Source organism: Plecotus auritus (assembly GCF_963455305.1).
Source record: "Plecotus auritus genome assembly, chromosome: 6".
Taxonomy (NCBI): domain Eukaryota; kingdom Metazoa; phylum Chordata; class Mammalia; order Chiroptera; family Vespertilionidae; genus Plecotus; species Plecotus auritus.
In genome coordinates, this window is record NC_137773.1 from 31,675,519 (window position 1) to 31,701,643 (window position 26,125).

At 38.3% G+C, this 26,125-nt stretch overlaps 2 protein-coding genes across 7 annotated transcripts in view; one reads left to right on the forward strand and one right to left on the reverse strand.

Moving 5' to 3' along the window:
* CTNNA1 (catenin alpha 1) overlaps positions 1-26,125 on the reverse strand; it is a 198,832-nt gene that overhangs the window by 94,138 nt on the left and 78,569 nt on the right. The gene's annotated exons all lie outside the window — the stretch shown is intronic.
* The window catches only part of LRRTM2 (leucine rich repeat transmembrane neuronal 2), an 88,970-nt gene that overhangs the window by 17,068 nt on the left and 45,777 nt on the right, over positions 1-26,125 (forward strand). The window contains exon 4 of one of the 4 annotated variants that reach the window (XM_080673002.1): positions 11,823-11,954. The exons of the other annotated variants lie outside the window; for them this stretch is intronic. The gene's annotated coding sequence lies outside the window, so the exon portion shown is untranslated. Of the gene's footprint in view, positions 1-11,822; positions 11,955-26,125 lie in introns of those variants that run through there. 4 annotated transcript variants of the gene reach the window in all.

Consider the following 26,125-nt stretch of genomic DNA (forward strand, 5'->3'; position numbering starts at 1 on the left):
TATAAGAAGCTATTAATTAGAGGAAATTCATGGCTAGAGAATAAGAATGAGAAGGAACTCACTACATATGCTCTTTCTTACACCCTTTTAATTTTTAACCATATAAATATATTGCCTGTGTTAAGAATTTAAAAAACAACTTTTTATTAGGTATTAAGAAAGAATGCAGTCATAAGGATCTCAGCTCAACAGAGACCTACCTTTTTCAAAACAAACCAATGAGAGCCAGTAAATGGAACGTTTTCCTATTACTCTTAGTTTTAGTATCATTTCTGAAGCAACTAACCATTGATCCAATGAGCAAGTTCACAGATAACATCTGAAGGCAACTGTTCATATCTCCTAAGTGTAGAGTGATAACTCCAGACAGCCCACATGCTTCACTTCCAAGTCAGCCTGATTTAACTATAAAGATTTTTCTCTTCAGCCATTTTAAAGCTCTAAAGAGAAACAAATATAACATGAAAGGGAACTAAAACTTCTAGACCATACACTACCTATTCCTATGTCTTTTTACACTACATAGGACATGCCTAAACTTACTATTTTTGGTTATTTAACTAGCTCCAGGGTATGTAAATTCTCTTAAACAATGAGTTAGTAGGTTTATTAATAAAACCAAAAAAAAAGTCTTATAATACCAATTTCCTCTAGTGCTGGGAGAAAATAAAAATATCGCTTGTAGAAAATGAACAAGAAAAGAAATGATATGGTTATAGTATTCAAATTAAAAAATCTATTTCAAATGCAATCACTAATATATCCAAAATGGGTAGGAAAGAATAATGAAGAGATTTTATACAGCGATGCTTATACAACACACAACTCAGAGAATGAACATTGACAATCAGGGTCTCCCTTCCCCATGTGCAATAACTCAGAATTAACTATAAAGAAGTATGCCAGAGCAAAATGTACATTTTTTTAAAAATATATTTTATTGATATTTTACAGAGAGAAAGGGAGAGGGATAGAGAGTTAGAAACATCGACGAGAGAGAAACATCGATCAGCTGCCTTCTGCACACCTCCTACTGGGGATGTGCCCGCAACCAAGGTACGTGCCCTTGACCGAATGGAACCTGGGACCTTTCAGTCCGCAGGCTGACACTCTATCCACTGAGCCAAACCAGTTTCGGCCAAAATGTACATTTTAATAGTAAAGAGAACATATTATGAATCTGGGAATAAGGCCACCAATTTCAGGCAAGACAGTTAAGAGAAATGGAGAGCAATAAAATAACCTCTGCAACACAGTCAGTAGGGACACACTCGCTAAAAATTAATACAGTCTTTAGACATTATTAGCAGAATGTATATAAAAAAGGGAAAATTCTCCCTTCTTATTTGACCACTGTTGAAAGAGAAAGGGGGAGGTAAGGAGAGGGAGAGAAGGAATAAAATGCTTTCACTCAGCAGGATGAGAAATGCAACTACTCTAAGAGATCACTGGAAAGCAGAACAGGTTAAAATAAATTAGAAACAAAACCAAACCATAGAACCCTGAAGTTTTAAACCATTCAAAATTCTAAAATTCATTAATGATAGTAGCATTTTAACCACAAAGACCATTTTACACCCTCCCAACCATGCTGTGTGCACATCACACACTATCATCATTCCCAACTCAGTGTTGAGGCAACTGAGCCTGGGGGAGTTCCATAACTCTTCATGCTTAGTGCAACTGTTAAGAGCTAAACAATGTAGCTTCACAGAAAATCCCTTCCAGGAGAAATTTATCTTAATGCCAATAATCTGTACACATTAGAAAACGTGTACTTCAAACATCTCTGGAGGGAAAACAAAGTTTCAAATTAGATAGAGCTTACCACCTCAGTAGAGGGACCACAAAATTCCAGCTAAGCAAAGAGAATTTTAGAGAGATAGAGGAGCGACTTGATTCATCTCCAGAAATACAGGTAACAGTAACTATCCCTGGTAAGATCACAACTAATGAGAGATATACTAGCCTATACAATCTCTGTCATTTTCAGCTTCTACCTTCAACTCCTCAGTCTCAGATAAAGAAGCACCAATTTCATTAGTACCAAGCTCCAAACAGTAGCAATAGAACTGAGGGCTGCCCAAATATTTCCTTTCATAATCCATTGAAAATTTATTTGGGGCAGCAAAGATAAGCTCTCTCTCTCAGGATATCAAATTAGAGAGAGATTGCCTCCCCCAAACAGGCTTCACCAGCACTTGCCCACACTGATCAGAGGATGACTCTCTTACTTCCAGCATAGTACCTGAAATTCTACCATCAGGTTTCTCTTTGAGAATTTTCTTTAAAAAAAAAAAAAAAGGAATGCAAGTACCCCCTAATAAAACAATAGTAAAAAGTAGGGGAAAGGGATAATATTTGACTTTCTCAACTGACACTTTGACTAAGAAATTATGACAGCTAAAAAGAAATGTTTTCAGTTCTAAATTTGGTTTTGATGCTTGTTACAGTTTGGTCTAGTAGAAAGCATTAGTAGATAAAAGGAACTAACTACATAACAAATTAACATTAATGGTAAAACCCTGGAAAAAGTCATCATGGTTAACCTGATCTTGTTTTTAACTGTAATTTTGTATTACACTAGAGGCCCGGTGCACGGATTCATGCCCTAGTGGGGGGTGTGGCCTGCAGAGATCAGCCCGCTGTGGGAGTGTCACTCATCCAGGTCAGCCTAGCGGCACTCCCACTGGGAGCACACTGACCACCAGGGGGAAGCTCCTGCATTGAGCGTCGGCCCCCTGGTGGTCAATGCGCATCATAGTGACCTGTCATTCGGTTGACCGGTCGTAATGGTCACTTAGGCTTTTATATATAGAGATACACGGAGTAGAGTGAAATTTATTTCTGCTTGTCAAGTTGTTGCTGGCTTCTATGATAGAACTGAACAAACTTCTGTGATAAAGCTTCAGGATCACTGAAAGCTGTAAGGAGGCTGCCAACTTTGGCCAGCTCTTCATCATAGAAAAGGCCAGCCCCTAGGATTCAGCAAAGTTGGTAGATTTGCAGCCTTGCTCCGCTGGGCAGCAGTAAACCCACAAGATCACCCATGCTAGTCTGGTAGGTGTACCACAGGAAAAGCCATCTGACCCAAACTGATGATCCACGCTGTTGAGCTGTAAGTACTGCTCACAGAAGTAAAAAGAGCAAAAATCTACAGTAGGAAAACAAAGCAATTAATGTTGCTTAAAACCAACCACTTCACTTATAACCTCTGCTGCACTTTTTGTGCAATTTTCCTTAAAGTTCAAGTGGGCTTAGAATATAGCTTTCTGATACTACTACATATTTATGAGCACCATTATTTCAACCCAAAATCTATTTACATTACTCTGACCACACACACACACAAACACACACACACAAACACACACCTACCTTTTTTTTTTTTTAAGGTAACTTCAAACAGCTTTCAACAGTGGCTGCACCAATCTGCATTTCCAACAAGTGGAATCTAATGAACAAAATGAACTAACAATCAAAACAGAGACAGATTCATAGTTAGAAAGCTGGCTGACAGCTGGCGGGGGGGGAGAGACACAGAGGGATAGAGCAAAAAAGGGAAAAAGAAAAAAGAGGAAAACGCAGTGTGGTGCTTGCCGGGGATGGGGAGAGTGGGCAGAGATGGAAGAGGGTATAGGGGGTGGTGAATACACAATACAGTGTGCAGATGATGTGTTGTACAATTGTGCACCTGAAACCTATATAATTTTGTTAACCAGTGTCACCCAATAAGTTCAATAAAAAGGAAAATAAATTTTAAAAGACTATAATTAATATAAAAACTGATTCATTTTCACAGAGTTGTATAATCAAATTAGGTGATTATATGCAGAATCTTCAAATTAAAAGTAAGTATTTTAAAATGTGATAAATTGGGGGCTAACAATATGCATATTGTTTATCAGATTTTTAGAGAGAGGAAGGGAGGGGGGGAGAGAAAAGAGAAAAATACCGATGTGAGAGGGAAATGTTAATCGGCTGCCTCCTGCACACCCCTCATCGGGGATTGAACCCAGCCTGGAGCAGCCCAGGCATGTGCCCTGACTGGGAATCAAACCAGTAACCTTTTGATGCACCCAACCAACTGAGCCACACCCAACCAGGGCACAATATGCATATTGTATGATTCTACCACTCTTTCACAAAGACAAAATAAAATAATAGCTTGAAATAAATCATGTTCTGTATCTAACTTATTTGACTTGAGTTTTTGAACTATTTTTGATTCAACTACCCTTAACATGATATATTAATAATTTAAATGAAATATCCACAGAAAATTGCAGGCCATTAGTCTGTTTGATACAAAGCCAAGAGATCAAAGAGGCCAACTTCGTACACAACGTAGGCTTTTAATGTAGACAATGTCATTCTGATGGCAATAAGAACCCGGGCCTTATTTCAAAAAAGGGACATTACTTCATACAGGATAAACAAATTACATTGACTCCTCTAGGAAATACAATTTAAAATACACATTACACCCTAGTCAGTTTGGCTCAGTGGATAGAGTGTCAGCCTGCAAACTGAAGGGTCCCGGGTTCGATTCCGGTCAAGGGTACATGCCTGGATTGTGACCTTGATCCCCAGTATGGGGCGTGCAGGAGGCAGCCAATCAATGATTCTCTCTCATCCTTGATGTTTCTATTTCTCTCTCCCTCTCTCTTCCTCTCTGAAATCAATAAAAATACACTTAAAAAATAAATAAAATACACATCACATCATTAACATATATACATGTGAAAAAGGATGTTAATATTTTTAAAAAGATTAAGATATGCAATTTATTAAGATACAATTCATATACAATTCACCCAGTAGAGTACAATTCATTTTTAGTACATCTGCAGATATTTAAAACCTTACCATTAGAACATTTTCATCACCTCCAATTTAGCTATCACATCCTTGCATGTGCATATTTAAGTGCTAAATTTTAAATATCCAGAACATAGTAAACACACTTGATTATAGGTTTAAAATCTCAGAATTTGTTGTCCTTTCCTTAAAAGTAATTTTTAGTATTCAGTCTAAATTTGCTCCTTATAACTCCAGTATCACAAACGTATCCATTCTCTTTCAAAAGATTTTTTTAGATAATTCTTGTTTGTAGAAAAGGGTACTAAGGCAACCAAAACTCCCTCACACATACAAATGCACTCCTTTTTAGCACCCACCAACAAACAAAAATACAAAAAAAACAAAGCCCATAAAAACTTTTTTAAATGTGTTTTAAAATACTACGTACATGACAAATAACTACCTTTATTCTATAGTACATGCCTTTCTTGGGTTTAGAAAAGTAGAAACCGGCTCCAAGTCCAACTGTGCCCAACTTGTTTAACAGGGCCTTAAAGAATGTTAGACACTCTCTTCCTCCACCCACATTAAATATACACCCCCTAAAACTGTTGATTCACCGGATTCTCAGCTGCCAAAGAAAGTAGACTAGCTTAGTGTTTGACATTTCCTTTTGGCAGTCATTAGTCCTTAATGTGTCACTGTCTAGAGGCTAAACCGAATAGTTTCATTCATTTTCTACTTTAGCAGATAATTTTCTTGGGCCCGAAGAAATGTATCAAGGCTAAATCCCCCCTACAAGAAAGTCGTAACTTTCTACACACAAGCAAATTAAAAGGGGAAAAGCTAACATTTCCCAGGATAATGTCAGTGAAGAGGATTTTATTGAATGTCACCCCAACAAAGAGGAAAAGAGGACTGTTTCTAGCCAGTCTTGCTTATAATATGGTTCTTTAATGGATCTTCATTCCCACCAAGCCAAGAGGTTTGTCATCCCCTGCACACTATTTAATTCCTGATTCTAAATCCATTATTGTTTCTCCCTTAGCCCATTTCTCCATGACAATCAATGCCAACCATATTTTTCTGCTTTGTATATCCTATTTAATATAGTTTTATAGTTGCTCCAGTGCTTTATAATAATAAAACAATTCCATTTATGCTTTTTTTTTTACCTCCACTGAACCAACATTATCTCTTCTAAGCCAGATCTCATTCTTATATTTGTCCACAAAACAGAACCAAAAAAGGAAAAACAGAGAAAGACAAGAGTGAATAGGATGGTTATATTAAAAAAGGTTTTCTCTAGTTAGAGGCCATGTCTTTTAATAACAGCAAGAGTAAGGAATCTGAAATCATGTTGGCTAATAAAATAGTGTTTAACCTAAAATTATGTTAAGGCAACTTCTCAATTAATAGGAAGCTTGGGAGCCCAGCTGACAAGTCATGCCCTCCTTTCACAAAAAAGCTCTGATTCTGCCATTTATTATATTCCATTCAATCAAGGTCTAGTAAACAATGTAAATATTAGTACTTAAATTACATAACAGTCAAGTAAATAAGAAACAAAAGGTTTCTTACTATATACATGATAGAACTTTAAAAATCTAACTCAGGAAGGCAATGGTTCTGGTAATGCTTGAAGAACTGGATTATGGAATGCCTAGATGATTAAGCAATGAAAATTTTTGACCTCCAAAAAAAAGTGATTACTAATAATTTAGCCAAGAAAATTCTGCATCATCCAATGATTACACTAGTTATGCCCTTTGTGGAGAAACTGAGGAACCTAAATCCACTCTAGTGACAAAGGCACATATGCACAATAACCCAAACATAGCTGGGCAACTGGCCTTAGGAGCAGCCAAAGGGGATGCCTACGGTCTTCCTCTTACCTGGCTGTACCCTTCTCCAATCTCAAATACCTTATCTCTTCTTACCCTCTATGCTGCCTATTTAATTTATAGCTGCTATTCAACCACAGATTCACTTTGTCAGGACCCCTCATGATTCTGATTCCACTTAATAGCATAATTTCCTACTTCAGTCCCCATTTACTAACTGCATCATTTTCCCCATACAAATTCCCAAAAGAATCGAATTGGCCTAAGAGACATCATAGGTCAGCCTATGAACTAAGGATTGAGAAGGGAGCTGGGTGAGATAAAACAAGGCCTTCCTAGAAAAAATGCAAGACACAGAAATGCCCTCAGAAGGGCTGTAAAGGGCTGCAAGAACTGTACCCTTAAACATGTAGTATATTGGCACCTGTTCAAATTGTCATACTGATGACAAGATAGCATTTTAAAACATTTTATTATGGGATTTTCCAAACATACCCAAAAGGATTCAGAACAATAAATTACTTCCTTATGCAACAACACCAAGCTTTAAAGACCACCAACTTTGTTTTCTTATTTCATTTATCACCCCGTTAGTTTTTTGCTGAAATATTCTAAAACAAATCTAAGACCATGTCATTTCATAAGGCTTCTCTTCTATATAACATTCCCCATAAACCTGTGTTCATATATGGATGTTCAAATCTTCACGTTTAAAAGAACTGCCACTTGACTAAAACCTCAAATCAAAAACATATAGTTACTGACATTCATCATCGTAACCCTAAATTTAATGTAATTCTTGATTCAGAGTAGTTTTAAGAAAATGGCTCATTTTGCACTGGCTGGGAAAACCTAGTCAAAAGGAATAGTTTGATTCTAGCATCTAGAATTTGCCAAAATCAAAGAGCTATAGACACTAAATAAGAGCTAGTGAATGCAATGAATTTTAAAAAACAATGTGACTAGAAATTTCAGCTTTAAAATGGAAATTTTTTTCTGAATGCTACAGAATTTAGTATTGCTTTGAAAACAAAAAAAATCCAACAAATGTCTTCCTAAAGCTTTGAATCCATTTTCTCAATTAAGAAATTTTAATAGTTTAAAAAGGGTGAGGGGACAAGGATATCCTTTATCACAAGAGAAATCGCTAAAGAAGGGTATATATGTGAATGATCAACTTTTTTTTTTAAAATATATTTTATTGATTTTTTACAGAGAGGAAGGGAGAGGGATAGAGAGCTAGAAACATCGATGAGAGAGAAACATCGATCAGCTGCCTCCTGCACACCTCCTACTGGGGATGTGCCCGCAACCAAGGTACATGCCCTTGACCGGAATCGAACCTGGGACCCTTCAGTCCGCAGGCCAACGCTCTATCCACTGAGCCAAACCGGTTTCGGCTGTGAATGATCAACTTTTAAAAACCAAACCATTCTCCCATATAAAAGTTTTTATCTATTTTTCACCAATAATACAGAATCTTAAATGCAACATTAACAAATATTTTTGCTTCCCAGTAGCAAGTGTATTTATTATTATGAGCTTTAAAAATTATAACTGAGTATCACTGGTCAAATACTCCCGATTTTTACTATAAAATATTTCAAGTTATTTTACAGAGGGAATAATAAGCAATGTTTATGTAGACACAAGAACAAGGGTAAGCCAACATAAATATTTTCACTCCTAGAAGATGAGTTTCATATTTGAATCTTCAAAACCAATAATTCTTCCTAAAAGTAGGGAAGCATAACTCAGGTCAAGTAAATTTAAAGTTAAATTTAAAGGACAATCAGCACGAAGTCTTGAAATAAGATCCATTCTATTTGGCACATTATTACAAATTGCAAATTACAAAACCAAAAGTTAGAATATCTGCAACTGGAGTAAAACCCAAACAGGAAGACAATCATTTCAACACATCTGAAAATAATACTGGTAAGACAATTTACTACCCAGATGTTGTTTCAGCATAAAGCAACTCAAAGGAAATATATTCCCTATAGTATGTCTCCAAACCATGACATTATGAAAAGGTCCTAATGCCATTTACAGAGAATGATCAAACAAAATCAGTTCTCAGCAGTCTTTGGTTCTAAATATCCAAAATTCCACTTTAAAATAAATAAGCTATTTACTGACTGTCAAGTACTCACTTAGCATTCATCAGATGTGAACACAGATTCAACCCCAAAATAAGCAGAAAGAATAAGGACATTCACTCAGAGAAGAAAAACATCACATTCCAGACTTTCACCCTTCTATATTGATATTATGACCAAGAAATAGGAAAACCATAGTCACTTTCAAGAGAGCAGGCCTGAAATAAGAGAAGATGGAATTTCCTGGCAGACAGGGCTCTACCTATCTCTGGAAAGAACAATTTGGCAACTCAGCAAGTGTTTATGAACTACATTAAGTCCTCTAAAACAGCTAATTAAAAAAAGAATGTTTTTAAGATCAATGGACATAAAATATTAAGGCAGAAAACTATGATTGGTAAGCTTTTACTGTTACATGTTTGTCATACATGGGCAGTCTAAGGTAAACAGTTAACCTCCCCACACACCTAGTTTTCTACACTTAAACAATTATAATTTTAAAAGCACTGATTTCTTATCATCAACATATGATAACTTTGCCAAAAGTAAAGCCTACTCCTTAGACCGAAAAGAATAAATGAGGATGAAGATCTGTGTAATAATTTCCTAAAATACCAAGTTGTACATGTACAGCACTTCATAGTTTTATGTTCACATTAAATATGGTATCTCCCCTGATTTAAATGAGGAAGAAAAGAGACCCTTTCTGTCAGCTGTGATCAGACATTTGAACTACAAGATCATGCAGATTGGTTGCTCTTTGCTACAGGCACAGAACAAGGAACAGAGCTGTCATACAAAGCCAAAAGGGAAGCCTGTCTCTGCCTATCCAAATCCCTTTTCACCTTGTTCTTGGCTACATTTTCTGCTTGTTTGTTTCAAAGCATTTTGATATTTATCCTATCCTCATCATTTTACTTGTTTGAGTGGTCTCTGTGCCTTTTAACAAGGTCAGGCAGAGGGGAAGCTTTTATTGACCCCATTTTACAGCTGAGACGGCACTGGGGAGGTTACTTGATTAAGCTTTAATGAGTCCTATTCTATGAAGCATCAGCTTATTATCCATCATCTATGGAATCACATGTGAAAAGCATCATCTGGAGTAGCTCCAGACTAAAAATCAAAAACCTCAGTTCTAATCTTGAGTATGATCATGGCCAAGTTACTTTTCTATAGTTTCAGGCTGTTTTGAAAATGGATGATTGGGTTTCAATTCTGGTTAAGATTAAATAAACACATTCCACTCTTTCTATACCACTGAATGCAACAGAAACAAGAAAGCGCTAAATCCACAACTGTACTTGGAGATTGCAACACTCCTGAGTAATGTTTAGAACAAGAATACAATCAATCAATCAGATATATAAAAACTCCATCAGCATTCCTTTCAAGTACACACAGAACATTCACATAGGTAGCATTAAGTCATTGTAAAAAAAACCTCAATAAACAATTTAAAGAACTGAAATCATGCAAAGTATGTTCTCTGACCTAATGAATTTGAATTAAATTAGAAAATCAGTGACAGAAACGTAAGAAAATCTCCAAATACTTGTAAATTAAACAACATACTTCCAAATAAGCCACTGGTCACAGAGGAAGGTTCAAGAAAACTTAAAAATATTTTGAGCAGCCCTGGCTGGTTTGGCTCAGTGGATGGAGCGTCGGCCTGTGGACTGAAGGATCTCGGGTTCGATTCCAGTCAAGGGCACATGCCTGGGTTGCGGGCTCGATCCCCAGTGTGGGGCGTGCAGGAGGCAGTCGATCAATGATTCTCTCTCATAGATGTTTCTATCTATCTCCTCTCCCTTCCTCTCTGAAATCAATAAAAACGTATTTTAAAAAATGAAAACACAATATATCAAAATTTATGGGTGCAGAAAAGCAGGACTTATATGGAAATCCGTCCTAAATATTTACATTTAAAAAGTGGAAAGGTCTCAAACAAATAACCTAAGTCCCCACCTCAAGAAACTAGAAAAGGAAGAACAAAATAAACCCAAGGGAAACAGAAGAGAAGAAATAATAAAGGGCAGAAATCAGTGAAATTGAAAATAATAGAGAAATTATCAATGAAACCAAAATGTGGTTCTTTAAAAAGATAATAGAAGTGATGCTCCTGTAGCCAGATTAACAAAGAAAAAAAAAATAGAGCAGATATAAATTATCAACATTAGGAATGAATTAGAGAACATGGCTACAGACTCCCCACAAACATTAAAAAGATAATAAGCGAATGCTGCAAACAACTCTTAGTATATAAAATTTGACTAACTGGACTAACTGGATAAAGAGACCACTTCCTTAGAAGGCACAAGCTTCCAAAATTTATCCAAGAAGAAACAGATAACCTAAACAATCTTATATCCATTAAAGAAATTGAATTTTTAATTTAAAATCTTCAAAAAATTTTGTTGGCTGGATTAGATTAAGGCTCAGCAAACTTCTGAAAAGGACCAGATAGCAAATATTTGAGGCTCTGAGAGCCATTCTCTCTGTCACAACTACTCAACTATGCTGCTGTAGTGGAAAAGCAGCCATAGATGACAAGGAAACAAATGGGCATGGCTGTGTCCCAATAAAATTTTTATTTACAAAAACAGGTGGCAGGCCAGACTTGACCTGAGAACTATAATTTGTCAACCCCTGCACTAGATGATACTAGTGTCACTTTCCCAAATGGTCAAAAACTCATTTTAATTTTCAGTCCAAGAAAGGATAATACAAATGCTATCATACACTCTGTTTTCACCAAGTCTTGTTAAAAATATATACTACAGTAAACAAACTAAAAACACAAGTCACCATTTTAGTCAAACTAGCTTTGAATAAACTGTTACCTCAAAAAGATGAATCGAGACCTTTTGAAAGTGAAAAATCCTCAATTTTTCCTATTAATATGCTTTAGAAACAAATATAGTATATGCTAGTTTTGATCAAATAATTGAATCGATACCCCTCCCTTGGAAGTGACCTTTAGGCCACTTCACAACGGACATTCCCTTTCACTTAGATCACATTCCACTTGCTAAGACCACATCCCACTTGCTAAGACCATTATCTCTCCCCTCAGGACCTTCCCAGGATCCAAACCTGCCCAGGGAATTCTCCTCCGAGAAAAAGCCCACCTAGAGTCCTTTAAAATCTCTGACTCCAGAGGAACCAAGATGATGGCATAGGTAAACACCTGGACTTGCTGCCTCACACAACAACTTCAAAAGTACAACTAAAAGACAAAACGGACATCATCCAGAACCAAGGAAGGCTGGCTAAGTGGAAATTCTACAACTAGAAGGAAAGAGAAAAGCACACTGAGATTCAGAGGAGCTGTGGAAGCAAAGTGCAGAGGTACAGAGGTGCGCGCGCAGAAAGGGGCTGGCAACTGAGGACGTGGCTGGCTTTCTCAATTGGGAGGAAGACACAAGCTCCTGACTGCTCTGAATCCAGTAGCGGGCGAGACTCTGGGACCCAGACTCATATAGGGAGAAACTGGACTGTCTGGCAGCGGGGAGAACTCGAGGGCGGCTTTCTCTCAGAGGTGCTTGTAGTGGTTACCAAGGGACACTGAGACCCGGGGGTCTCTTAGGGCAGGGCTGACGGGAAGCAATTGTTGTTTGCTCCGCCCTGAGACTCCGCCCCATTCAAGCTGTGCACAGGCTTTTGCATATGAATGGCCTGGTCCTTTGAAATCAAATCTTACCTAACAAACTGAAGCTGAGTCAGAAAGACCCAGAACATCCAAAGAAGGCCCAAGGCCCCCGAGCAGCTTGCAGTGCTTCACAACTGGGCCTCATCTGGGAACTTCCAAAACCCAAACAAAGAGGAATCTGCAGATCTCTCTGTAGCTCCTGCTGGGTGGCCTCAGGCAGAGGCTAAATTAGCACCTCCATGGAGATCCAAGAGCCATTGTACCCAGGGGTCTGAGTAGGACCATCCAGATTACAAGGCCTCAAATCCATAAGAGACACACTCAGGGGGCAGACTCAGTGAGCACCAAAGCCCCACTGAAACAAGTCCTGCCCCATAAGGGTGTCTCCAGCACAGCAGTTCTTCCATTATAGACACAGCAGGTCCTCACAGCCAATTGGCCTGGAGGTCAATTCCTCCCAGTGATACCAACAACAATCAAGGCTTAACTACAACAAGACTGTGCACACAGCCCACAAAGGGGTGCACCAAGAGTGTCCACCTCAGATGATAGGGGAGGCTGAACCACTGGGCCCTATAGGTCACCTACCACACAAAGCCACTCCATCAACACAGGGAAGCAGCCAGAATGCGGAGAGAAAGAAACATGTCACAAATGAAAGAAATGGAGGAAAGCAAACTACTGGACATAGAGTTCAAAACCACAGTTATAAGGTTACTCAAGAATCTGCTAAAAACCTCTGAGGAACTTAGTGAGACCTTTAAGGATATTAATGAGAATGCCAAAAAAATGGAAAAGGACCAGTCAGAAATTAAGCATACACTGTCTGAAATAAAGAATATACAGAAATTCAACTGTAGATCAAAGGACCCCAAGAATCAAACCAAAGATTTGAAACATGAGGAAACAAAAAACACCCAACCAGAAAAACAAAAAGAAAAAAGAATCCAAAAATATGAAGATAGTGTAAGGAGCCTCTGGGACAACTTTAAGCGTACCAACATCCGAATTACAGGGGTGCCAGAAGAAGAGAGAGAGCAAAATATTGAAAACCTATTAGAAGAAATAATGATAGAAAACTTTCCCTACCTGGTGAAAGAAATAGACTTACAAGTCCAGGAAGCGCACAGAACCCCAAACAAGAGGAATCCAAAGAGGACCACACCAAGACACATCATAATTAAAATGCCAAGGGCAAAAGACAAAGAGAGAATCTTGAAAGCAGCAAGAGAAAAACAGTTGCCTACCTACAAGGGAGTACCCATACGACTGTCAGCTGATATCTCAACAGAAACTATGCAGACCAGAAGGGAGTGGCAAGAAATATTCAAAGTGATGAACAGCAAGAACCTACAACCAAGATTACTCTACCCAGCAAAGCTATCATTTAGAACTGAAGGTCAGATAAAGAGCTTCACAGATAAGAAAAAGCTAAAGGAGTTCACCACCACCAAACCAGGATTTTATGAAATGCTGAAGGGTATTCTTTAAGAAGAGGAAGAAGAAGAAAAAGGTAAAGATAAAAATTATGAACAACAAAATGACAATACCTATCAACAAGTGAATCTAAAAATCAAGTGAATAAAAAATCTGATGAACAGAATAAACTGATGAATATAATAGAATCCGGGGCATAGAAAGGGAGTGGACTGACAATTCTCGGGGGGAAGGGAGTGTGAGGGGTGCAGTAAGAGACTGGACAAAAATCTTACACCTGTGGATGAAGACAGTGGTGGGGGGTAAGGGCGTGGGGTAGGGAATCAGGTGGAGGGGAGCAATGAAGGGAAAAAAAAGGAACATCTGTAATAATCTGAGCAATAAAGATTTATTTTAAAAAATAAAGTAAAATAAAATTTAAAAATCAAGTGGATAAAAAATTTGATGAACAGAATTAAACTGGTGAATATAATAGAATCAGGGGCATAGAAAGGGAGTGGACTGACAATTCTCGGGGGGAAAGGGGTGTGAGGGGTGCGGGAAGAGACTGGACAAAAATCGTACACCTATGGATGAGGACAGCCGGGGGGGAGGGGGGGGGGCAGAGGGTGAGGTGGGAACCGGGTGGAGGGGAGCTATGTGGGGGAAAAAGGGGAACAACTGTAATAATCTGAATAAAGATTTATTTTTTTAAAAAAATCTGACTCCCTGCCCTGGGTGCTGGTGCCATTTTGGGGCTAGCCCATCTGGTATCCAGATGACCTAATAACTTCATAATCCCTCACCACTTTGGCCTCATGCATTCCTCCTTCGGCAACCCTAACAGTTTATGAATTATAAACCTAAAAATCCAAGACACATAAAACTAAGGGTGGTTTAACCATATTTTGAAATGTGTCATTATGGCCATAAGAAACTGTCAAAAAATGTGGGGGGAAATATACAAGAAAATTTATATTGCTTATCATACCAGCACTTAGTAACAATTACTAATAGTATTCTGAGAGGTTACTTTTTAATTCAGAAACATTTTTATATATGAAACCTTTTTAAGCCTGCCTGACATCTGTTAACGTAAAAAAAAAAAAAAAAAAAACATTAAAACCTGTAAAGAATTTTTATGAATTTATTTGAGCCAAACTGTCAACATATGCCGGGAAGCAGAACCTCAATGCATTGAGATAATGCTCTAGAGAATGGTGAGTTACATCTGTAGTTATACATTGCAATCAAAGGAAAGGGACATGGGTGGCTTACATGAAATCCATTGGTGATAGACTAGAGAGGCGGGAGAAATAAAAGTGGCAGGGGGAGGGGGGACCACTGGATTGGATAAAAAGTAAAATGATAAATCAATAAAGAAATTTTAAAAAAAGTAAAATGATAGACACATACTTAGGTGGGTGCAAGAACAATTAACATGATAATAAGGAATTTGTGGTATCTGTCCTGGCAACCAGCACATTAGGTTGTGCTCCAAAGGGTCCAGAAAAAGGGAAGTTACAAGTTACCCAGACATTTCAAGGATATATTATAGATGCAAAAAGATAGACAGGCTCAGTTAAGGTAAAAGTTGACCTTGTCAGTGAAGATACTGGCCTAAGACGTAACTACCCACCATAACTGCTTTTAGTTCAAGTTTAATTTCAGACCATCCTTTCTGGTTACTTCAGGTCTCTGAGTCTGCAAGACTGCCATGCAGGCCTTTCCTGAGCTTGTCAGGTTAGCATGTGGTCCCTTTCGTCCACACATCTAAAGAGTAGAAAGTAATACCACAGTTTCATAGCCATCCCTTAGAGGCTAAACCTGTATCCATCTGCGGCCTGAAACTAGGCAGGTTTCATGTCTGCTCCATCATCCTGATTTCAAGAGACTACTCCACTATTGCTCCATTAGGCCAGCACCATTTCATCTAATACATAAACATGCATTTTTTTTATATATGAAAGGTTAAGAACTTGCCTCTTAAAAAGTTCAATTCTTAATGCCAGAGCAGCATACATAGGAAGTATCTCAAACCTATTAGAAAGCAATATAAAATATAACAGGTGAGATGTCTTACTCAGAGTTACATCTTTTAAACCTCTCATCCATAAGAAAATCACACATTAATTTTTGACAAATAAGGTTTTCAAATTAAATAAATGCTATTCTGTCAAGAGAAGCAAGTCCTACATTTGCTCAAATTTGGCATTCAAAGCAACATCTATTTATATCTAAACTAGTAGTCCTGTGCATGAATCCATGCACCAGTAGCTCTCTGCGAGGCCTGGCCGCTCCACGGCCCAGAGGCCCATCCGCAGCCACGCACGGAACGCTTGCCTCGTCGCCGCAGCAATGAAGCAAGCATTCCCCCAGGCTGCTCATGATGCCCGCTCTCAGCAGCTGCCCCCCTGGAACTGGGGGACTCCGGTGGGGCTGAGAGGAATGGGCGCTTCCATCTTTGTGACACAGTGATGGTTAATTTGCATATTAACCTTTTATTAGATAGGATTCTCCCAAATATACTAGGCAACTCAGAGAAAAGCTTACACTAACAATCAATAAAATCATAGGCATACAAAGCTACAGAACTATGGACTAGCAACACAGGTGAGTATCTACTGCAGTAAACCTAAGGATTCAAACAAAGATAAAAATTCTAGCATATTATAAAATAAATCTCAGCCCCTATAGTTGCATATCAGAGCCAACTGAAACATCTATAACATTCAATGCCTGTCTAGAATGGGAGGATATGCTAAAAAGCTTTCTTGGTCACTTAGAGGCAGAAATAGAATAGTGGGGATGAACTATAATTCTAAGAAATATTAATCATGCTCTGTTAACCATAATTGTTCTGTTCTGATTAGAGAAAGCACATTCTAACCTGGCTAAGAGTTGTATGCCCCGGGACATAGGAGTTAACATTGGAATGTAGTCCATCCTCCCTTTCCAAAAACTGCTTATCATCATGGAAGGATTGACAACCTTGTTGCTGAAACAATCTGGTCTGGGAGGCGCCCGCCCTTTGTGACCCCCTTCCCCAGCCCACACTGCCAGCAACCTGTAATCATTATACTGTGCCTACTTCCTCATACCTGTAATTTCTACTTTCTCAGGTAATCTTTGTCTTTCAATATAAGCAGCTGGCATATAGGGAGGGGAAGAGCTGATTTTTGTAGATAAATGGCATTTTTTGAATAAATGCTCATATATTATTCAACCCTGTCTCTGCTTAATTGGCTCAAGTAGTGACAAGCAGCCCAGACCCATTGGTTGTCCGGTTTCAGTTCTGCTCACTTCAAGCAGCTATACAAGACACAAATCTGTCTTGTTTAGTGTGAAGTATTTAATTTCAGAACAGTCAGTCACTTATAAAGTTCAACAGTGGAAAATTCCACTGGCCATTAAAGATGATGATGTAAAATCTTATTTGCTGACTTACAAAGATATGAAATGATAAAAGTATTAAGAGCTCAGACTTTCAGGTCAGAAAAATCTGAGTTCAAATGTCAGCTGTATGTACGTATAGTTTTAAGCAAATAACTCAATAAAAGTCATTATCGGAATAAAATAGACAATAATGTATGTCTCTTATCACAATGGCTAGCATATGGTAAGCCATATAATAATACAGATAATCCTTATTTTTATTGTTTAAAAAAAGAAGTAACAGTAAGAAAAGGAACAGATAGGTGTGTATATTCACATGCCCAGAATAAAGCCTGGAATGCTATACACCAAAAATAGGTGGTAGGATTACAAATGATACATAATGAACACAGAAGTTCTGTAATTAGAAAAATATTAAGCTATTTTCATCCTTAAAAAATTAAGAAACGCAGCCATAAAATAATGCAGTAACAAACTCTTTGCAGAGTCTTTCAAGGGCTGGGAAACTCTGGCTATGCTAAAATGATTCCAGGAAGTCATTTGCAAAACTGAGAAGAGATGAGCATCTAAATTAAGAGCTTCCCTTCACTACAATAACAATATATCTTTGGCCGAAACCGGTTTGGCTCAGTGGATAGAGCGTCGGCCTGCGGGCTGAAGGGTCCCGGGTTCGATTCTGGTCAAGGGCATGTACCTTGGTTGCAGGCACATCCCCAGTGGGAGGTGTGCAGGAGGCAGCTGATCGATGTTTCTCTCTCATCGATGTTTCTAGCTCTCTATCCCTCTCCCTTCCTCTCTGTAAAATATCAATAAAATATATATTTAAAAAATAAAACAAAACAAAACAACAAAAAAAACAATATATCTTTGAAAGTGAACATTAGGAGAAACCAAGATGGTGGCATAAGGTATACACCTGTACGTGCTGCCTCTCACAACCACACCAAAACTACAACTAAAAGACAAAACATCTAGCACCCAGAACCACAGGAAAGCTGGCTGAGTAGAAGTTCTACAACCAGAAGGAAAAAGAAAAGAGCATTGAGACATGCACAAGCGCAGAAAAGCTGAGGTACACAGGCGCGTGAATCGAGCTGGCAGTTGGCGACTGGGTGCGCTGTTTCTAAGGGAGACACAGCTCCCCATTACTCTGAACTCCAGTTTCCGGTGAGACTCTGGGGACCCAGACCCCTATGGGGAGAAGCTGGACTGTCTGCCATCGGGTCAGAAAGTGAGGGTGGCTTTCTTGCAGAGGTGCGCACAGGAATCATTGTTTACTGCGCTAGGGCGTGGGGCGCGGGGACTTGGAAAAAAGGAGACGCAGAGACGGCTGACTGGCAGCCATCACTGTTTGCCACGCCCTAGTGACTCCCTGAGATCCCGCCCTGTCCAATTTATAAACCCACCCAAACTGTGCACAGCGGCTTTTGCTTATGAATGGCCTGCCCTATCGCAGCTTAACCTAACAAACTGTAGCTCTGGTCAGACCAGGAGAAATCTGCAGACCTCGCTGTAGCTCCTGCTGGGTGGCCTCAGACAGTAGCTGACCTGCACTCCATTGGAGATCCAGAAGACAGTGTACCTAGTGGTCAGTGTGAGAAGACACCAGATTTCAACTTATCACATCCATAAGTGACACATTCAAGAAGCAGACTCAGTGAGCACCAAAGCCCCACTGAAACAAGTCCTGCCCCATAAGCGTGTCTCCAGAACAGCAGTTCTTCCATTATAGACACAGCAGGTCTTCACAGCCAATTGGCCTGGAGGTCAATTCCTCCCAGTGATACCAACAACAATCAAGGCTTAACTACAACAAGACTGTGCACTCAGCCTACAAAGGTGTGCACCAAGAGTATCCACCTCAGGTGATAGGGGAGGCTGAACCACTGGGCCCTATAGGTCACCTACCACACAAAGCCACTCCATCAACACAGGGAAGCAGCCAGAATGCGGAGAGAAAGAAACATGTCACAAATGAAAGAAATGGAGGAAAGCAAACTACTGGACATAGAGTTCAAAACCACAGTTATAAGGTTACTCAAGAATCTGCTAAAAACCTCTGAGGAACTTAGTGAGACCTTTAAGGATATTAATGAGAATGCCAAAAAAATGGAAAAGGACCAGTCAGAAATTAAGCATACACTGTCTGAAATAAAGAATATACAGAAATTCAACTGTAGATCAAAGGACCCCAAGAATCAAACCAAAGATTTGAAACATGAGGAAACAAAAAACACCCAACCAGAAAAACAAAAAGAAAAAAGAATCCAAAAATATGAAGATAGTGTAAGGAGCCTCTGGGACAACTTTAAGCGTACCAACATCCGAATTACAGGGGTGCCAGAAGAAGAGAGAGAGCAAAATATTGAAACCTATTAGAAGAAATAATGACAGAAAACTTTCCCTACCTGGTGAAAGAAATAGACTTACAAGTCCAAGAAGCTCAGAGAAGCCCAAACAAGAGGAATCCAAAGAGGACCACACCAAGATACATCATAATTAAAATGCCAAGGGCAAAAGACAAAGAGAGAATCTTGAAAGCAGCAAGAGAAAAACAGTTAGTTACCTACAAGGGAGTACCCATTGAATTGTCAGCTGATTTCTCAACAGAAACTTTGCAGGCCAGAAGGGAGTGGCAAGAAATATCCAAAGTGATGAACAGCAAGAACCTACAACCAAGATTACTGTACCCAGCAAAGCTATCATTTAGAATTGAAGGTCAGATAAAGAGCTTCACAGATAAGAAAAAGCTAAAGGAGTTCATCACCACCAAACCAGGATTATATGAAATGCTGAAGGGTATTCTTTAAGAAGAGGAAGAAGAAGAAAAAGGTAAAGATAAAAATTATGAACAACAAAATGACAACAAATACATACCTATCAACAAGTGAATCTAAAAACCAAGTGAATAAAAAATCTGATGATCAGAATAAACTGATGAATATTATGGAATCAGGGTCATAGAAAGAGAGTGGACTGACAATTCTCGGGGTAAGGGTGTGTGAGGGGTGCGGTAAGAGATTGGACAAAAATCTTACACCTATGGATGAAGACAGTAGCGGCAGGGGGGCGGGTGTAAGAGCATGGGGTGGTGTGGGGAATCAGGTGGAGGGGAGTGTGGGGGAATAAAAGAGGAACATATGTAATAATCTGAACAATAAAGATTTTAAAAAAAAAGCACATGGGGAAAAACAAAGTGAACATTAACTGCATCCTATTCATACATTCCATGTCACACTATTATCCAAATCAAATAAAAAGTTTATATTTGATATATTAACATAATGAACCTCCTCAAATACATACCCAATCCAATACAAAAAATGCCCAGTTATTTGCATTCCTCTTTGCAGGATTTTGAAATCACTGCATCTACTGTTTAGGGCAAGAACAAAGATATAATGTATCCTTAAGCAGTAGCATCCTCACCAGGTCCTAAGCTGCACCAATTTTCTTCTGCCTAAAACTATAGTTTGAGCTATAAAATATATATATAAGCTACAATACCTACATTTATGGATTACTGTACCATTCTGGGCATTCAATGAAGAAGCTGATGTTAAACTCTTATCTACTCTTATCACCTTCACTGGTTGATTATCCAGTAGTCAGAACTATCCAAGAGAAATATAATGCAAGCAAGAAACATCACAAACAGGTAAATTTAAGTACAGGTATTATTTAACCCAATTATGTCCAAAATATTATCAATGAGCTATTTGTGAGATATTTTCTATGTACTCAGTCCAGTTTGGTGTATAGTTTGTACTTATAACACATCTTAATTTGGACTAGTCATATTTTAAATACAAAATAGCCACATATGGATAGTGGCTACCATACTGGATGGCACAGAGCTAGAGCTACTCAAGCCCAAGCAAGGCATGTATGCTTCTTACCAATTATTAAGTCTTAACTCCAGTCACGCAACACACTACCATGAACTGCTGGGCAAGTCTGCTTAGGCCAAAACCAAATGAAATTCATTTCAACAATTGAGGGTCTTCTATGTTTCTGACACTGTTAAGTGTTTTCAGTTTGGGGTGTGTGTTTTTTTGGGGAGGGAGGGTGTTTATTTGGTTTTTGAAGAGTCAGAAGTTGAAGAGACAAATAAGCTTGGTCCCAGTAAGTTCTACTATTGGAAAAACAACTCAAAATACATGCCCTAACAGAGGGAGAAAGGAATGTTATTAAGAACCTGCATATTCCTCAGCAGAATGAAAAGTGTGAAATAAAGAATTCAGCTGTATAAAGCACAGGGCTCTTCAGAATGACGTTTTTCAATGTCATTGAAATATCTTCAGAGAATGTTATAACACACAACAGGGCTCCAAAGTCAGCTACATATTTAAGGAACAAAAAATTTAATCCATTAACCTGATAATCTGTTTTAACCTATTACTTTAATAGCTTAACCCTAGTTATAGAAATATTTTATTTATATGCAGAGAACATTAAGAAGGTCAAACTATTTTAAAATTTAAAAACACTTGCATAGAAGAAAGGAAAAAGAACTGGCAATACATATCCCTAAATGTTAATAGTAATGGTGGTTCAGTAATTTAATGTACATGTATGACTTTCAATTATGAAGAAATAAAGTGGCAATAACTTTTTTCAAATTCAATTATATTTCCTTTTAAACCTTTTAAGATTATGACACCCATGCAAGCTGTTTTTCTTTCTCTAGAACCCTCATGGGCAGAGTAACCTTTGGCTGATAGAGCAGGAACAAATTAAACTTAACCACAATAACCACATTTAATTTCAAGGAAACCTGAAAGTCATTTGTGGAACTACAAAGATCCACTGAATAACCTGAAGGATTTTCATGTTAGGTAAATAGGGGTCAAATGCATTACTTTATACATCAATATCAGGGCTTAATCACAAGGAACAACAGCCTATAATTATTGGAATCAAGAGTCTAGGTCAGTGGTCGGCAAACTCATTAGTCAACAGAGCGGCAAACCGCATGTGGCTCACGAGCCGCAGTTTGCCGACCACTGTTAGAGAATCCTAAAACAAGCTAGCAACAGAGCCAAGAATACCCTCCAATTCTTCAAACCACAATTCAAGCAGGACCATTATTTAAGGCTGCTAGACTCCCGGTCCTTGGAGCCTTTAAAAGGGCGTTTGGCCCTCATTTGATGTTTGAATTAAATTTAAATCCACTCTGATATAAAATATCACTTCCACTCACTACTTTATTTCAGTGTATTTGGTTTAATTTTTTTCTACAAATGTCATTTGTATACTGAAAGATCTACAAGAAATAGAGGTAAATCAACCCATGGCCTCTTCCCCCATAATCTAGAATGTAAGGCAGTAAGAGCAAGAATCTTTGTTAATGTATCCTTAACATTATGAATATCCAAAATTGTTCATTTTATGCATTCTCCCAAGTCAGCATGAGTAGTTATTAAGTACCTCTTCTAGCGTTATACTAAACCCTGAAAATATTTTTAAAATAGTTCCCATCATTCAAATGCTTAAAACTTAGTTACAGAAGTTACATGGACAAAGGAAATAAAATTAAGCAACAATTCAAGGAAGTAAACAATTAGGTACAAAACTTCAAGCAGGGAAAAGATAATGTAGATACAGTTTAAAATGGCCTTCAGCAAAGAGATTGGGGTGAGGGAGAGTGGGCCTTAAAGAAAAAACAAGTTAGGTTTAAACAGGTGGGAGAGAATTTTAAAAACATAATAAACAATGTCCTACTGAAGGCATGAGCTCAGACTACCTGAGCAGGCGGGACAGATAGAAAAATAGAGAGTGAACAGAGCCTAATGGAGACAGAAAGGGACAAATGCAGTAAACCATCAAAGCAGTTTCTCCACCTTTAATTGCACACTGGAATCACTTAGGAAACTTTAAAAATACTGAAACCTGTTAGGTCTGATCCAATAATTGAATCAATACCCTCCTCCCCTGGGAACTGACCTTTAGGCCACTTCACAATGGACATTCCACTTGTTTAGACCACATTCCACTTGTTAAGACCATTATCTCTCCCCTTCGGACTTCCCAGAATCCGGACCTGCACAGAGAATTCTCGGCCCAGAAAAAGCCCGCCAAGAGTCCTTTAAAAACTGCTGACTCCCGTCACTGGGATGCTGGAGCCATCCAGGCTCAGACACCTGGTGTGCGGATGATCGAATAAATCCGTTATCCCTCCTTTGGCGATGTAACAACACCTAGATCTCAATCCAGTGATTCTGACTTAACTGGGAGACAACCTAAATATCAGGATTTTTTTAAAGTTCCCCAGGGAGTCTAATGTGCATCCAAAGTTAAGAACCTATTGCCTTAGAAAGAAACACCAATGTAACTTGGTAAGTAGCAACACAGGATGAGGAAGAAAGACTCAAAAGATTATTGAAAGATTTTGAGAGATATATAAAAATACTGACATTACTGAGAAAATCCAGGAAATGAAAAAGTAAAAATATGTGAACTTTTCTGGACTTTACCATACTCTGTCTACAAAGTTCCATGCAGTAAACCAGTTTTAATTAATCCAGATTGTCTCACTTCTCCACATACCATAATTATTGGCCTAATATTTTTCAACAGAAATAATCAAAACAAAGAGAACCATCTTTCAAAAGTTAAGGTAGAGCTCAATCTAAAGAATTTAAAATAAATCCTCCATAAAGTCCTCCTGGGTTTCCCACCAGAAATAATCTCATCCAATTTACAATTTTAGCAGTACCTAGGGCAGCATTTCCAACAAATGCCCTGTAGAGATCTAGTGTGTTTCAGAAAGGAGGAATCAGTGCCTCATTCCTCCTTTTACACAGTGCTCAGCATACTACTTGGCACGTGACACATACTCAGTATGAACTGACAACAGGCAGACACTGCCAGTTAAGTTCTGATGGTCACTTGACGTTCTAAATGTTTTTGAATGCTTCCTTAATAAGCAAAAATATATCCCCAGTTGCTTGTGCTTCTTGTACACCCTTTCACCATTCTAAGCTTCCAAGTGTGCTTCACTGTTCCCCATTGTTAGCCTTACTCTACCACTTTTTGACAGGACCTAGCCTGCTCACATGAGTTGATACAAGGAAATAAAATATTTTTATCTTTAGGAGAAACATGCCCAGAGACCATTTTTTAAAATATATTTCTGAATCAAGATCATTTATTTCAAAACCCCTACCATAATCCTTATATTTCATCCAAACATCAATCACTGTTCTCGTTTTCACTTACATGTTAAATACAGTGTTACATAAGTATGCTGTTATGGTCTCCATGTCTTCAGTATAAATGAGTGCCTCCCACCTTTACTTACATCCATGGCACCAATAAGAAGTACTATGTGTCTAATACTCTAGGGAGAAACCAGGTTAGTCATGACCAGGATAACTAGCCCGAAATCTGACCAATCCCAAGACTCAAGGGATATCTTGTAGACTGGTTAGGAAGCTCTATCTAGCAATGAGAACAGATTTACCACATATTCTCGCTACCAAAGGCTGTTTTTAAAATGGTTTCCTAATCATAACTGCATTGGACACTTTGCACCACTTCAGCACTACGTGTGATAGCAGATAACTGATCCACCTACATACCAGGAGTCCTTTGTTTCCATATATAAATCTCCAACATCATGAGCCAGACTTCCAAGCTTAGATATGGATTTTTAAATGTGTCCTACATTTTCACTGTGATTTATCAACCACTTTTTCCTTTTAACTAAGCCTCTAGTCCAGCCTTGGGCAAACTACGGGCGGATCCGGCTGTTCTATCCGGTTCTCTTGCTCTCCCCTCCACTCCTTTACTTTGAATTTATATTAATTCACACAAACACTCCATCCATGCTTTTGTTCCGGCCCTCCGGTCCAGTTTAAGAACCCATTGTGGCCCTTGAGTCAAAAAGTTTGCCCACCCCTGCTCTAGTCTCATTTTTCAGAGGTAGACTGCATATGATCAAAACATGGCAATGGCTTAAAAAACTCAATATGCTTCACTAATTTCACAATATGGTAGAAATAAGATAAACACAGGAAGGCATTCATCTTCACCCTCGGAATTCCATCATGACTTACTATTGTCTGTTCACATTTAAGTAAACAAAGATTTATGGCAAATGAACAAATGAGAAAGTACCAAGATCTTTTCCTGAAAAGTATTAAATTGGGAAAAATCACTAGTGAGAACTAATTTGTATTGTCCCTCTTCCCTTCAAATGATTTTATATAATTTTATATTTCATTTATTTCTTCTTTTGTCAGTAAAATACTGGGTACAAGATCTAAACTACAGTAAGCCTAAATTAATATTAAATAACTAGAATGGAAAAAGAAGGATTAGGGAAGAAAAAGAAAGACATTAACAAAAGACCCAAAAAAAATTTTAACTAGTATTTTCTATGGCAAAAAAAAAAAATGTCAAGTGTTAAATTTCACAGCATCTGGTTTTTTAAATGCAAACTTTAAAAATTCAGAAACACTACTCAGTTTGCCTAATACAGCTCACTTAGTAATTACCTGCTCTTATGACATTCTATATGGTTCATGAAAAAAAAAATTCACCAACTATAATGTATACATAATATATATTCAGCATTCTGTTTTACTCAAAACTAAATGGCCACCTACATGTGATAATAGAATTTTAGGGGTAATGAAGGTGATTATCCTTAGGAGATGTGTGTTGAAATATTTAGAGGTGATGCAACCCAATGTCTAAAACTCACTTTCAAATGTTTCATTTAAAAAAGGTTGTGTACCAGGGGTGGGCAAACTTTTTGACTCGAGGGCCACAATGGGTTCTTAAACTGGACCGGAGGGCCGGAACAAAAGCATGGATGGAGTGTTTGTGTGAACTAATATAAATTCAAAGTAAAGGAGCGGAGGGGAGAGCAAGAGAACCGGACAGAACAGCCGGATCCGGCCCGCGGG